The following is a 12,585-nucleotide window of genomic DNA, read 5'->3' as shown; positions in this document are numbered from 1 at the left end:
GATGTATAGAACTGCTTCAAATGTATGTTGGAAATGTAAGGAGAAGGAAGGCATGTTCTGCCACATGTGGTGGACATGCAAGATAATAAAAGCATTCTGGGAAATTATATATAATGGGTTGGGGGGGAAGTTTTAAATAATGTTTTTGGAAAAAGCTAGAGGCTTTTTTATCAGGAATTGTAGGTGCAGAGATACCAAAGGAGCAGAAATGAATATTTATGTATGTGTGGATACTACTGGCCCAGAGATGGAAAGTATCTGACCAGACACAAATGGCTGATGAAAATGATGGACTACGCCAAAATGGTGAAACTGACCAGGAAAATCAGAAACCAGGAAGAGAATAACTTTAAGAAGGAATGGGAAAAATTGGCAATGTACAGTGGTACCTAGGGTTACAGACACTTCAGGTTACACACTGTCAGGGGTTCAGGAGCAGAGGCACAGGAAAGGGAGGAAATAGAGAGCGAGGGGGAGGAGTCCGAAGGAAATGTTAGCGATGACAGCGGTCCGAGGTCTCTGAGTCTTTCCAGCGAATCGGAAGATTCACAGAAAGGGGCTCCCATGGTCAGGGCAAGGGGGGTGCCTAGGGGGACACCCCAGGAAGAAGGGGCCAGAGGGGACTCGGAGAGCAGCAGTTGGAAATCAGGACCAGCGTCCACACCAGAGTGCAGTAGGGGGGAGGAGTCCCAGGCATCGGGATCAGGCGGTGCACTGCCAGCGGGAGGACGTGAGTCAGGATTGGCCACGCCTCCATCGGGGAGCGAGGAAACGGTTGAGAGGAAGGTTGAAGGCTGGGCGCGCGCGCCAAGTTCAAATGTACAGGAGGGCGGCGCAGTTGGCAGCCCGGATAGGGAGCCAGGTCCCAAAGCCCGCCGAAAAGAGCGGGAGGAGTCAGGGGGGTCAACGTCAGCGTCAGAAGAATCCAGGAAGGAAGGGACCCCGGGGGGTAGCAGGGCCCAGAGGAGAAAGGAGAGACGGAAGAGGTGGAGTAAGGCTAGAATCTTAAACTGGTGTACAGGGGGCGGAGATTCAGATGGAGCTTCGCCGATCTAACCCTAGACGTAGAGCTGGGGCGCTGCGGCTTGAAAATGGAAACTGTACTTCAATAAAGACTTTTGTACATTACTACCGGCTAGCGTTGGTCCTCTGTGAGCTGGGACCTGGAGCCAGCTCTGACAGTAAGCTCCATCTCGAAAAATTTTGCACCAAAAACCTCGTAACGTGAGTGGACGCAGCGAGGGAAGAGGATTGGTGCTTCGCGAGCTCACAAAAGTCAGGCAAGATGACTACAGAACAGCAACTAGCAGCCCTGCAAAATGCAGTGACACAACTCAACGCGGAGGTACTTGCATCCAGGAAGAGGGAAGAGGAAGCGGCTGCCGCCTGCAGGGATCTCCAAGCCAGGTTGGAAGTGCTTGCTAAGCAGGGGCAACCGGGACCCAAATCAGAGGGGATTGGGCTGGGGAAAAGAGGAGGCAGCCTTGTATCTCATTTCGATGGGAATTTACAGCAGTACCCTAACTTCCGAGCAGACCTGCTGTTTGCGCTGGAACTGCTGGATCAAGACTTTAGAGATGAGCAAGAGAAGATGGGGTTTATCTGGTCCCATTTGCATGGGGAAGCTAAAGCGTGGCTGCGCAATCTGTGGAGAGATAAGGATCCGGCGCTCCAAAATGCGGATGCTTTCATTAAAGCGATGGATTCGTGTTTTTTATCAAATATAGACACTGATATCGCCAGAAAGGACATACATGGGCTCAAACAAGGTAGAGCCAGTGTAAGGCAGTACCATTCTCGCTTTTTTGGATTAGTCCATGCGCTGGGATGGGAGAAGGATTCTGCTCCAGTCAGAGACCTTTTTTGGGAAGGCTTGAATGCAAATGTGAAAGATGAGATTGCAAGGGGGGAGAGGCCAAAGAGCACTCAGCAGGTGGTCCAGCGGGCGCTGGAAATTGGGGTGCGTCTGGAAGAGCGTCCATGGAACAGAGAAGAAGGACGTTGGGGACGTACGCCAGCGAGAGCACCTCCCCTCTTTCCCAAGGATGCAGCGCGTGCGCAATCCACACCTCCGCAGGGAGGGGGAGAGGAACCGATGGAGATTGGAGGCGCCAGGGCTCAGTCAGCTACCAGAGCCCTAACACCGGGAGCAGTCAAAGCGAAGCCTCCTAGAGGGAACAGGAAGTGCTACATCTGCGACAGTGCTCAGCACATGGCGAAAGAGTGTCCCCAGAGGCTCCACAAGCACACTGCAGCCTCAGCAAAAGTAACAGACGCAACTCAGCAGAGAGAACCACAGCAGGGAAACGACAGAGTCTGGCTGGAGGAAGAGGCACTGGGGTCCAGCCAGACAAGTCAGTGAAGCAATCCCCAGAAATTTTGCAGCCCACAGACCCCCTCCCGCCCAAACCAGTGGTGCAGCTCACAGCATCGCTCCAACTACCCAATGGACTCACTATGGAAGTGCCGATTACCATTGACTCTGGTAGTAACGCAGACTTCATAGGACTGGATTTCATTCAACAGCACAACATAGCACTACTGCCAGCCACGCTGCCTCTGAAGGTTGTCACAGTGGATGGCAGGGAATTGCTGGGGGGGCAGGTGGTGCAGCAAACGCCTCCGATGGTGATGAAAATTGGGAATCACCGAGAAGTCATCAGCTTCAATGTCACCCAACTGTCGGACACGCCTGTAGTATTGGGCATGAGTTGGCTGCACAGGCACAGCCCAGCATTAGCGTGGTACCAGCGCCAACTGACCTTCGGCTCCTCCTACTGTGCGGAACATTGCATTCTGCCTAGCCCGGAAGGGGAAGAGGATGACCCGCAGCTGCAATTAGGCACGCTGCAAGCAGTGCCACTCAAGTACGCAGCGTTTTTGGAGGTTTTCTGCGAGAAGGAAGCGGACAAGCTGCCTCCCCACAGGTCCTATGACTGCAAGATTGACCTCCTGCCAGGGGCGACGCTGCCAACCGGGAAACTGTATTCCATGTCTGAAGACGAGCTGCAGGAACTCAGGGAGTTCATAGACCTCAACTTGAAGCGCGGTTTCATCCAGGAGTCGAAGGCAGTAGGGGGCAGTCCTGTATTCTTTGTGAAGAAGAAGGACACGCCCCAAAAAAGGCTTGTGGTAGACTATAGAATTTTGAACTCGAAGACCAAGCCCACAGCCTTTCCCATGCCCAAAATAGACGACCTGCTCGCAACGGTGAGGAAAGGACGCGTTTTCACAAAGTTGGATCTGCGAGGGGCGTACAACCTGATTCGCATACGGGAGGGCGACGAGTGGAAGACTGCCATGTTCACGCCCCTGGGCACCTATGAATACAGAGTTATGCCCTTTGGATTACAAAATGGCTCCCACTGTTTTCAAGCCTTCATGCATCACGTATTGGCGGGTCTCCTCTACAAGAAATGCGTCTGCTTCCTGGACGACATCCTGATATTTTCAGAATCAGAGGAGACCCACGAGGGAGACGTCAAGGAAGTTCTGCAGAGACTGCAGGAGCATAGGCTGTACGCCAAGCTGGAGAAGTGCCAGTTCGACATGAAGGAGGTAGATTTCCTGGGCTACAAGTTGTCGGACACGGGGCTCGCCATGGACAGCGCCAAGGTTCGCTCAGTGTTGGACTGGAAGAGCCCGCGCAATCGGAAGGAGGTCCAGCGGTTTGTCGGTTTTGCCAACTTTTACCGCAAGTTCATCAAGGGGTTCGCGATGCACACGGCGGCCATTACCGACACGCTCAGCTCCAAGAAGAAGAAGTTCGTCTGGACGGAGCAAGCGGAGCAGTCCTTTCAGAAACTCAAGCGTCTCTTCTCGTCCGAAGAGCAGCTACTGCATGTGAATCCCAGCAGACCGATGAGGGTTGAAACGGACACCTCAGACAGAGCCGTGGGAGCAGTACTGTTGCAGCAAGACCCGCATGGGGACTGGAGACCGTGTGCCTTCTACTCCAGGAAGCTCAGCAAGTCAGAGCAGAACTACACCATCTGGGACAGGGAGTTGCTGGCCATTCATGCAGCATTCAAGGTGTGGCGGCACTTCCTCATCGGAGCCAAACACACAGTGCAGGTCCGCACGGACCATAAGAACCTGGAGTACTGGCGCACGGCAAGGTTCCTGAACCAGAGGCACATACGATGGGCGGAGTTCTTTGCGGATTTCGACTTCAGGATAGAGTACATCCCAGGCGACGACAACATCATGGCGGATGCACTGTCCAGAAAGCCGCAATACCTCGAAGAGGCGGCACCAGCAGCGGCCAAGCACATTTTCGCACCGAAAGCGTGGGCGTGCGCTTCAGCAACCGTGGACCTGGATGCCTAGGGGGACACCCCAGGAAGAAGGGGCCAGAGGGGACTCGGAGAGCAGCAGTTGGAAATCAGGACCAGCGTCCACACCAGAGTGCAGTAGGGGGGAGGAGTCCCAGGCATCGGGATCAGGCGGCGCACTGCCAGCGGGAGGACGTGAGTCAGGATTGGCCACGCCTCCATCGGGGAGCGAGGAAACGGTTGAGAGGAAGGTTGAAGGCTGGGCGCGCGCGCCAAGTTCAAATGTACAGGAGGGCGGCGCAGTTGGCAGCCCGGATAGGGAGCCAGGTCCCAAAGCCCGCCGAAAAGAGCGGGAGGAGTCAGGGGGGTCAACGTCAGCGTCAGAAGAATCCAGGAAGGAAGGGACCCCGGGGGGTAGCAGGACCCAGAGGAGAAAGGAGAGACGGAAGAGGTGGAGTAAGGCTAGAATCTTAAACTGGTGTACAGGGGGCGGAGATTCAGATGGAGCTTCGCCGATCTAACCCTAGACGTAGAGCTGGGGCGCTGCGGCTTGAAAATGGAAACTGTACTTCAATAAAGACTTTTGTACATTACTACCGGCTAGCGTTGGTCCTCTGTGAGCTGGGACCTGGAGCCAGCTCTGACACACACGCTTCAGGTTACAGACTCCGCTATCCTAGAAATAGTACCTCGGGTTAAAAATTTTGCTTCAGGATGAGAACAGAAATCATGAAAAAGATTAAAAATGGTAACTATGGAAGGGCAGAGGGGAGTCAAAGGATTCAGGGAATCCTAAATGATGATGTGGATGTTTAATGTTTGAATTTAAATTTGCAATGTATAACTCAATAAAAAAGATTTATAATTTTTATTTTGAAAAGGTTTTGGTGTATGGTTAGGGGTGGGGGGTTGGAGGCATTGGGGGTGAATATTGGGGCGGGTTTGGGGAGGGTGAGGTGATGGTGTGGAGGAATGGGGTGGGTGAGTCTTCAGGATGGGGGTGCAGGGTGGGGAGGGGGTGGGGATGGTTTCACCAATTCATCTATTCAGGTTGTGTCTGGTTGCTATGTCCTGCTGTGTTGTCTTGATCAGAGGTGTCTGTCAGGGAGGAAAACTTGAGTGTGTCGGTCTGAAGCATTCCAGTGTTTGCTTGGTCCCTTTTTCTAACTTCTTCCCATCCATTTTCTGATCTTGTATTATGGTTCTCATGTGTCAGGTCCAGTGGTTGCCATAAAGGCCAGGACTAGCCACCTGAGAAACAGTTTCTATGCAAATTCAATTCTGGTTCTAAACGCAGCATAAGGGGTTTCTACAGTATAGTGTATTTTAAAATAGGGTTTTAGAGTTTTTAGGGGTTTTTGAATGTTTTATGTAGTTTTTATGTAGTTTTTGTATAGTTTTATGTATTGTGGTAGTTTTATGTAGTTTTATGTAGTTTTGCAATTTCATTGTCCTGCATGGGACAATTACAATAAAGATATATCTATCTATCTATCTTGGGTGGCGGTTGAGGTCTTTCAGAAGTTGTAGGGCTTTGGGTTTGTTGGGGACTGTGAGTTGTTTTGTTTCAATGGTCACAATGAGGTGTAAGGGGAAGCCCCATAAGTATTTTATTCCAGCTTCTTGAAGAATTAAGGTACAGGGATGTGGATTTTTTCTTTGGTTCAGGGTTTTTGAGACAGATCTTGTAGGGCCATTGTGGGGGGTGTTCCTATATTGAGGGGGTTTAGCTTCTTGAGGTTATTCCAGATACAGCAACCTCTCCTTCCCCATCCCCAACTTCTCCCAGTGCATCCCACTCCTGGCTACACCCCTTATCGGGATCCTCTTCCTCCTCTTCCTCCTCCACATAGTCCTGCCAGTTCATGACACTCCCCTTCTAAGGCAGACATCCCATCTGTCTCAGGATTCTTTTGGTTAGAAATGACACTTAAGATGCATTGGAGGTTAGAATGGAATAGGAAGAATGATGAAGCTTGCCGAGTTGCAAAAGGCCCATTCTTCCACTCTATTTTTTACAGATAAAAAAAGCCTCAGAAATTGCATTTGAATTGTATGCAGTTTTTCTGTAAATTACACTTTTTTGTATGCTTTTCAGTTCATTTCTCCCTAAAACGTGCATTTTTGTTCACACGTTTTTAAATCCAAGCCTCATTACAAAATGTAGAAAAGTGTGTAATCCAATTGCGAACTGTGTTCTAGTCTGCATGTCACTCTGGGACTGGAAATTGGGTTGGTTCCTTTTAAAATGCAGGCTGAGTGCACATGCACATGGACACAAAACCAGTAAATCAAGAATCTAGCATTACCTAAGTGCATTTCATATTCCATGACTATGAACCACAACACAGGGAATTGAATCTCAACCCAGTGTGACCCTTACAAGTCCATCTCACCTCTATTTACACCCCCCCCCCATTCTTTGCCCACTGCGTGAGATCTCATCAATTATGGAACAAGCCACAGGGGGTGGTCTAGTGCTCCTAACTTTAGATTTATTCCAAGTTATCCTAGACTCCCTACAGTTACATACTCGGTGACCAGCTGAGCCTGTCCTTTTGAGTCAGACAAAGGGAATACTGTAGACATTCTTCACAGAGAAAGAAGCCTTTCTGGTAGGGAAGGTTTGCCACATATTTTGTATTGGTCCAGAGTGGGCATTGCCATCTGCAAAGTCCACACACAAAAACACAAATACAGTGGTACCTCAAGTTACAAATGCCTCAGGTTACAAACACTTCAGGTTACAAACTCCACTAACCTGGAAGAGTTACCTCGAGTTGAGAACTTTGCCCCAGGTTGAGAATGGAAATCGTGTGCCAGCAGCGCAGCAGCAGCAAGAGGCCCCATTAGCAAAAGCACGCCTCTAGTTAAGAATAGTTTCAGGTTAAGAATGGACCTCTGGAATGAATTAAGTTCATAACTAGAGGTACCACTTTACACAGTTTAAGATGCAACTGAAGGAGGATTGCGTCAAGCGGGGCAGCACTATTTTCTCTCGTTTGTTTTTAAAGCAATATTTGCAATTCAAGGGTTACATTCTCTGTAATTTCAGTATTGCACAAAACACTTAGCCTGTACATTGTAGCCAGTCCCGGCCCATAATCATCTCAGGGATAGGTACCACAAAACTTCGTAATTTACTAGCAGTGGGCAAACTGACCCTGTTGCAATTCTGGGTGCTGGGCAATGTATTGATACATTGTCCAAAACTGGTTTGAAGCCCACATTGTGGTAAAGCATGGCCTCCATGGGGTTGTCCCTGAATAAGTTTGGCCAACTACGTCTTAGACCTGGTATTCACCTCTATGGATGTGGGTGATCTGACACTAAGCAAAAGCGAAACAAAAGAAGTGCCATGGTTGGATCACTTTCTGGTGAAACTGGACTTCTCTGTGACCCTTCTTCTCTGCAGGGAGGTGGGACAGATTCAGATGGTCTGCCCCCGCCACTTAATGGATCCAAATGGTTTCCAGAGAGTGGTAGGGGCAGTGGTGTCGCAACGGGGGGGGGGGGGGCTGAGCGCCCCAGCTGCCATGTCTGGGGGGATGACAAGAAGGCACCCCATGGGGGCTCGCAGTGGTGCAAGCAGCCATCATGCTGCCACAGCTGCATGTGGAGGATCCTCCATTCACAGCTGCAGCCACGAGCAGAGGAGCCCAGCACCGTCCATATGGCACTGGAGCGTCGGCGCCAGCAAACCACTATGTACAGCGCATGTGCGGCATTACTACATATGGTGCATGCGCTGTACATAGTGACGCCACACATGTGCTCTACTTAGTGACGCCCCGGCCCGGGTGTCACGACACCTTCGTTCACCCCTGCGTAGCAGATGTTTTATCCCATGTTGATGGCCTTTCAGCTGATTCCCTGGTGGCCTGCTGAAATGCAGCATTAACCAGGGCTATTGACTATCTGGTTCCAAAGCACTCTCTTCGATTGCATGGAGCCTGGGCAGCCCCGTTTTTCTCTGCAATGAAACAATTGCTGAGGTGGCTAGAGTGCTAGTGGCGCAAACTCATTCTGAATCTGACGATAACGACGGTGAAGAGGAGCTTCTTCAACACCTCTTTTGCATCTGCAGAAAACAGCAGCAGAAGACTCTTTCAGGTGGTTCACAATTTAATGGAACCACCTTTGCCACCGGTGCCTTGTAAATACTCCAAGATCTACTGCAACAATTTTGCAAAGTTTTTTTGCAGATAAAGTCACTCAAATTCGGAAAGAGGTAGACTTCACCCTAGGAGCAGGAGAGTGCTGGAGTCCTGTCTAGTCAAGTTGAGTGGGATCAACTCCAATCTGTTACCTCTGAGGATGTGGACAGGCTGCTTGGACAAGTGAAACCAACCACCTGTCTCCTTGATCCTTGCCCATCCTGGCTAATACAAGCTAGCGGGGAAGCGCTTGGCGATCGGTTCTGTGGGGTGGTGAATTCTTCCCTCTGTGAGGGAGCCTTCCCAGACCTGCTGAAAGAGGCAGTTATTAAACTGCTTCTTAAAAAAAAATCTTTGGACCCAGCCAAAATGGCCAACTATCACCCATCTCAAATCTTCCATTCTTGGGCAAGGTGATGGAGCGGGTGGTTGCTGAAGAACTCGAGGCAAGCCTAGAGGATGCGGACCCTTTGGATCCCTTCAATTCGGGATTCAGGCCTCATCATGGGACTGAAACTGCCTTGGTCGATGATCTCTGGCGGGCTAGGGATAAAGGTGATACCATCAACGATAACATCCTTCTGGACCGTCTAGAGGAGCTGGGAGCTAGGGGCACTGTTATACAATGGTTCTGCTCCTTCCTCCTGGGCTGTGTCCAGAAAGTGGTGTTTAGGGATGAGTGTTCAGACCCCTGGACTCTCACTTGTGGGGTGCCTCAGGGCTCCATCCTCTCCCCTATGCTTTTTAACATCTATATGAAGCCGCTGGGAGAGATCATCAGGGGGTTTGTTTTTTGTTTTTTTTAAATAATATTTTATTTTCCACATTCAATAAACAAACAAAAAACAAATCGACAAACACATCAAAAAGAAAATAGCAAAAGAAAAACAATACATACATTGTACAATAGACAAAAAGAAAAATGAAAAAGGTAAAAATAAAAGAATTAAAAACAAATATTGTGTCATTGTATTCTTCAGCATTAACTTAAGTCTGCGACTTCCCCATGCCTTCCCACTCTGTAATCTAGGTCTTATATTCTGGTAGTAAACTCTTTCCCTCTGGCGTATCTTTGGTTCAGATTAATGTTATTGTCTTATTTATCCTTACATTTCCCTATGTCTTACTAAATATACTTTCTTTAACATTGTCATTTTTATAATAACATTCTTTTACATTCAATCTGATAACCTCAAACGTTCGTAATTTTATAATGCTTCTGTAGATAGTCTTTAAATTTCCTCCAGTCTTCCTTCACCATCTCTTCTCCCTGGTCTCTGATTCTGCCAGTCATTTCTGCAAGTTCCATATAGTCAATGAACTTCATTTGCCATTCTTCCAGCGTGGGTAGATCTTGCGTCTTCCAGTATTGCGCGATGAGTATTCTTGCTGCTGTTGTAGCATACATAAAAAAAGTTCTGCCCTTCGCTTGAACCTGTTGGTTTACCATACCCAGGAGAAAGGCTTCTGGGGTCTTTCTAAATGTGTATTTAAATATTTTTTTCAATTCATTATAAATCATTTCCCAGAAAACCTTAATCCTTGGGCACGTCCACCAAAGGTGAAAAAAGGTACCTTCTGCTTCTTTACATTTCCAACATTTGTTATCAGACATATGATACATTTTTGCAAGCTTGACTGGTGTCATGTACCACCTATAAATCATTTTCATTATATTCTCTCTTAAGGCATTACATGCCGTAAACTTTATTCCAGTGGTCCACAACCTTTCCCAGTCAGCAAACATTATGTTATGACCAACATCTTGAGCCCATTTAATCATAGCCGATTTCACTTCCTCATCCTGTGTGTTCCATTTCAGCAGCAAATTGTACATTCTAGACAATATTTTTGTTTTGGGTTCTAACAGTTCTGTTTCCAATTTTGATTAGATCATCAGGAGGTTTGGACTGGGTGTTCATCAGTATGCAGATGACACCCAGCTCTACCTCTCCTTTAAATCAGAACCAGTGAAGGCGGTGACGGTCCTGTGTGAGTGTCTGGAGGCGGTTGGAGGATGGATGGCAGCTAACAGATTGAGGTTGAATCCTGACAAGACAGAAGTTCTGTTTTGGGGGGACAGCATACCGGAAGGAGCATCTCCAACCCCATTGTTCTGTCCAGACACTGAGCTCCAGCGCTGAGGGCCTTCTGGCAGTTCCCTCGCTGTGAGAAGTGAGGTTACAGGGAACCAGGCAGAGGGAAGTTTTTAATGTTTGACGTTTTATTATGTTTTTTATATTCTGTTGGGAGCCGCCCAGAGTGGCTGGGGAATTATTATTATTATTATTATTATTATTATTATTAGAGAGACAGACACAGATCCCCATCACATGATCCCATCTTGGGAGGGGCCAGGTGTGTGAGTGAACAGAAGAGGTCGCCCTCCCAAAGTACCTGCTCAGGTAGTGAATGTACTGCATCCTGTTGGTGTAGAACTGGCACTTGCCCTTCCTCTGGTAGGAAGTGCTCGGCGTGGGGGTGGGGTCTAGGGAGAACCAAAAAGTGGGGTCAATGAGAATGAGAGTCAGTTGTGGGAGAGAAAAACACAGACTCTGAAGGGGCAGCATATCCACCAACATTCCTCCAATGAAAATATCCCTGTTTTCATCTGAGGAATGTTGGAGGGTATGAAATAGCCTGGCCTCTACCTCTTCCCATGTGACAAGCCTTGTCACTCTCCTGGGGAAGCCAACTCTCCTCTTCTTCCAGGCAAATTCACACAACGGAGAATGGCATAGACCTGGTAGATAATTCATAGATCGGAAGGGTGTATATTTGGATAATACAAAAAAATAAAGGACTATTTCTTAAAGTTCCCAGAAGGGTAGCAGTGTTAGGCTAAGTACACACTGTAACTTTAAAGTTGGGGAGTTTAACTCTGAGGGGCAAACTACAGTGCCCAGAATTCTTTGAGAAAAAGAACCTGCCTCAAATGTGCTCTGAAACAATGGTGCAGGTGGCAGCAAAGAGCCTTGTTGCACCTGAAAGAAAACAGCTTTATGACATAAGCTATAAGGTTAAGACTGCTTTGTCACATGCATAAAGTAAAGTCACAGTAGCTGTGAGAAAGTTGTAAGGAGATTGTTGAATGGTCCAAAAATTGCTTAAGTTGAATGGTCCAAAAATTGCTTAAGTTGAATGGTCCAAAAATTGCGGCTTGAGCGTGTATTAAATAGACCTTTAACCTTTTAATTTACTCATTGATAATTTACTTATTGCTGCTGGGATGCTTAAAAGTGTGGCATCCAGAACGGGTCTTATATATGCACAGACCTCAGTATCTGCTGGTACCCAGTATCTCCAAATCCTTGAAATGATACAAGGAAAAAGAAAATTGCACCACACACACACACACAAACACGTGTCTCCAGCTTGGGGTGGCGGGGGGAGGTGTTTCTTAGGTTGTGTGGCTTTCTAGCTGTGCCTGCCTTCACTTCTTCAAAGCATTTGGTGTGACTGAAAAGCTGACACTGGGAGCAGAGGATTACAGACTGCAAACAGGGAGCAGCAGAGGGAGGGAGAGGAGCAAGGGGCAACGTCTTGCGAAATGATTATAAATGGCCTCATTCCTATGCAGCCGTAGTGAAGAGACCAGTGGTTTGATTTCAGATGAAGAAGGGCTTGGGAGCTGGCTGCTGGGTTAATCAGATCCACTAATACAGCCCCAGCCCTGCACTTGTTTCAGAGCTGGAACCAAAGTAGCAAGGGCTTCTTGCCTTCAGTGGCTGGCTTTGCTATGCCCAGGGCGCTGAGCCGCAATCAAAACAATGTGCTTGCAGTGCATATTGGATTTCAATAATAAGTGTCCCTGGAGCCTGCTAGGATGGTGAGAGAGGAGGGGGCAGCGCAGAGTCCAGAAAGTAAACTGGGCAAGAGGGGATCAAAGTGTGTATGTGTGTTTAAAAAGTTTTCTCTCTTTACCCCACATCTCAGCAAGGCACAAATGAACTGTCCCTTTGGTGGTCTGTTTGTCACCCGTATGTGCGGAAACCTCTTGAGCTATCGTCAGAAAGCTCAGCTTAAGCATTCCGGGGGGCAGGGCGTGTGCTTGGCCATCTTCATCACTGTTTGGAAGCCTTTTTGAGTCAAGATGGTGAAGAGAGGGCTGTCCAAACCAGAATCATATTTAGCTGTGTGGAATTACTTCATTA

At 48.3% G+C, this 12,585-nt stretch overlaps 1 protein-coding gene and 1 long non-coding RNA gene across 2 annotated transcripts in view; one reads left to right on the top strand and one right to left on the bottom strand.

The window, feature by feature from the left end:
* Positions 1-972, bottom strand: part of LOC310657924 — a 459,411-nt gene extending 458,439 nt beyond the window's left edge. The window contains exon 1 of the long non-coding RNA XR_014502000.1: positions 406-972. This is a non-coding gene — a long non-coding RNA (uncharacterized lncRNA). The remainder of the gene's footprint in view (positions 1-405) is intronic.
* The window catches only part of LINGO1 (leucine rich repeat and Ig domain containing 1), a 632,098-nt gene that overhangs the window by 78,165 nt on the left and 541,348 nt on the right, over positions 1-12,585 (top strand). The gene's annotated exons all lie outside the window — the stretch shown is intronic.

The sequence above is a fragment of the Podarcis tiliguerta genome (assembly GCF_965153285.1).
Source record: "Podarcis tiliguerta genome assembly, chromosome: 9".
Classification (NCBI taxonomy): Eukaryota; Metazoa; Chordata; class Lepidosauria; order Squamata; family Lacertidae; genus Podarcis; species Podarcis tiliguerta.
This window is presented reverse-complemented; position numbering and strand designations above follow the sequence as displayed.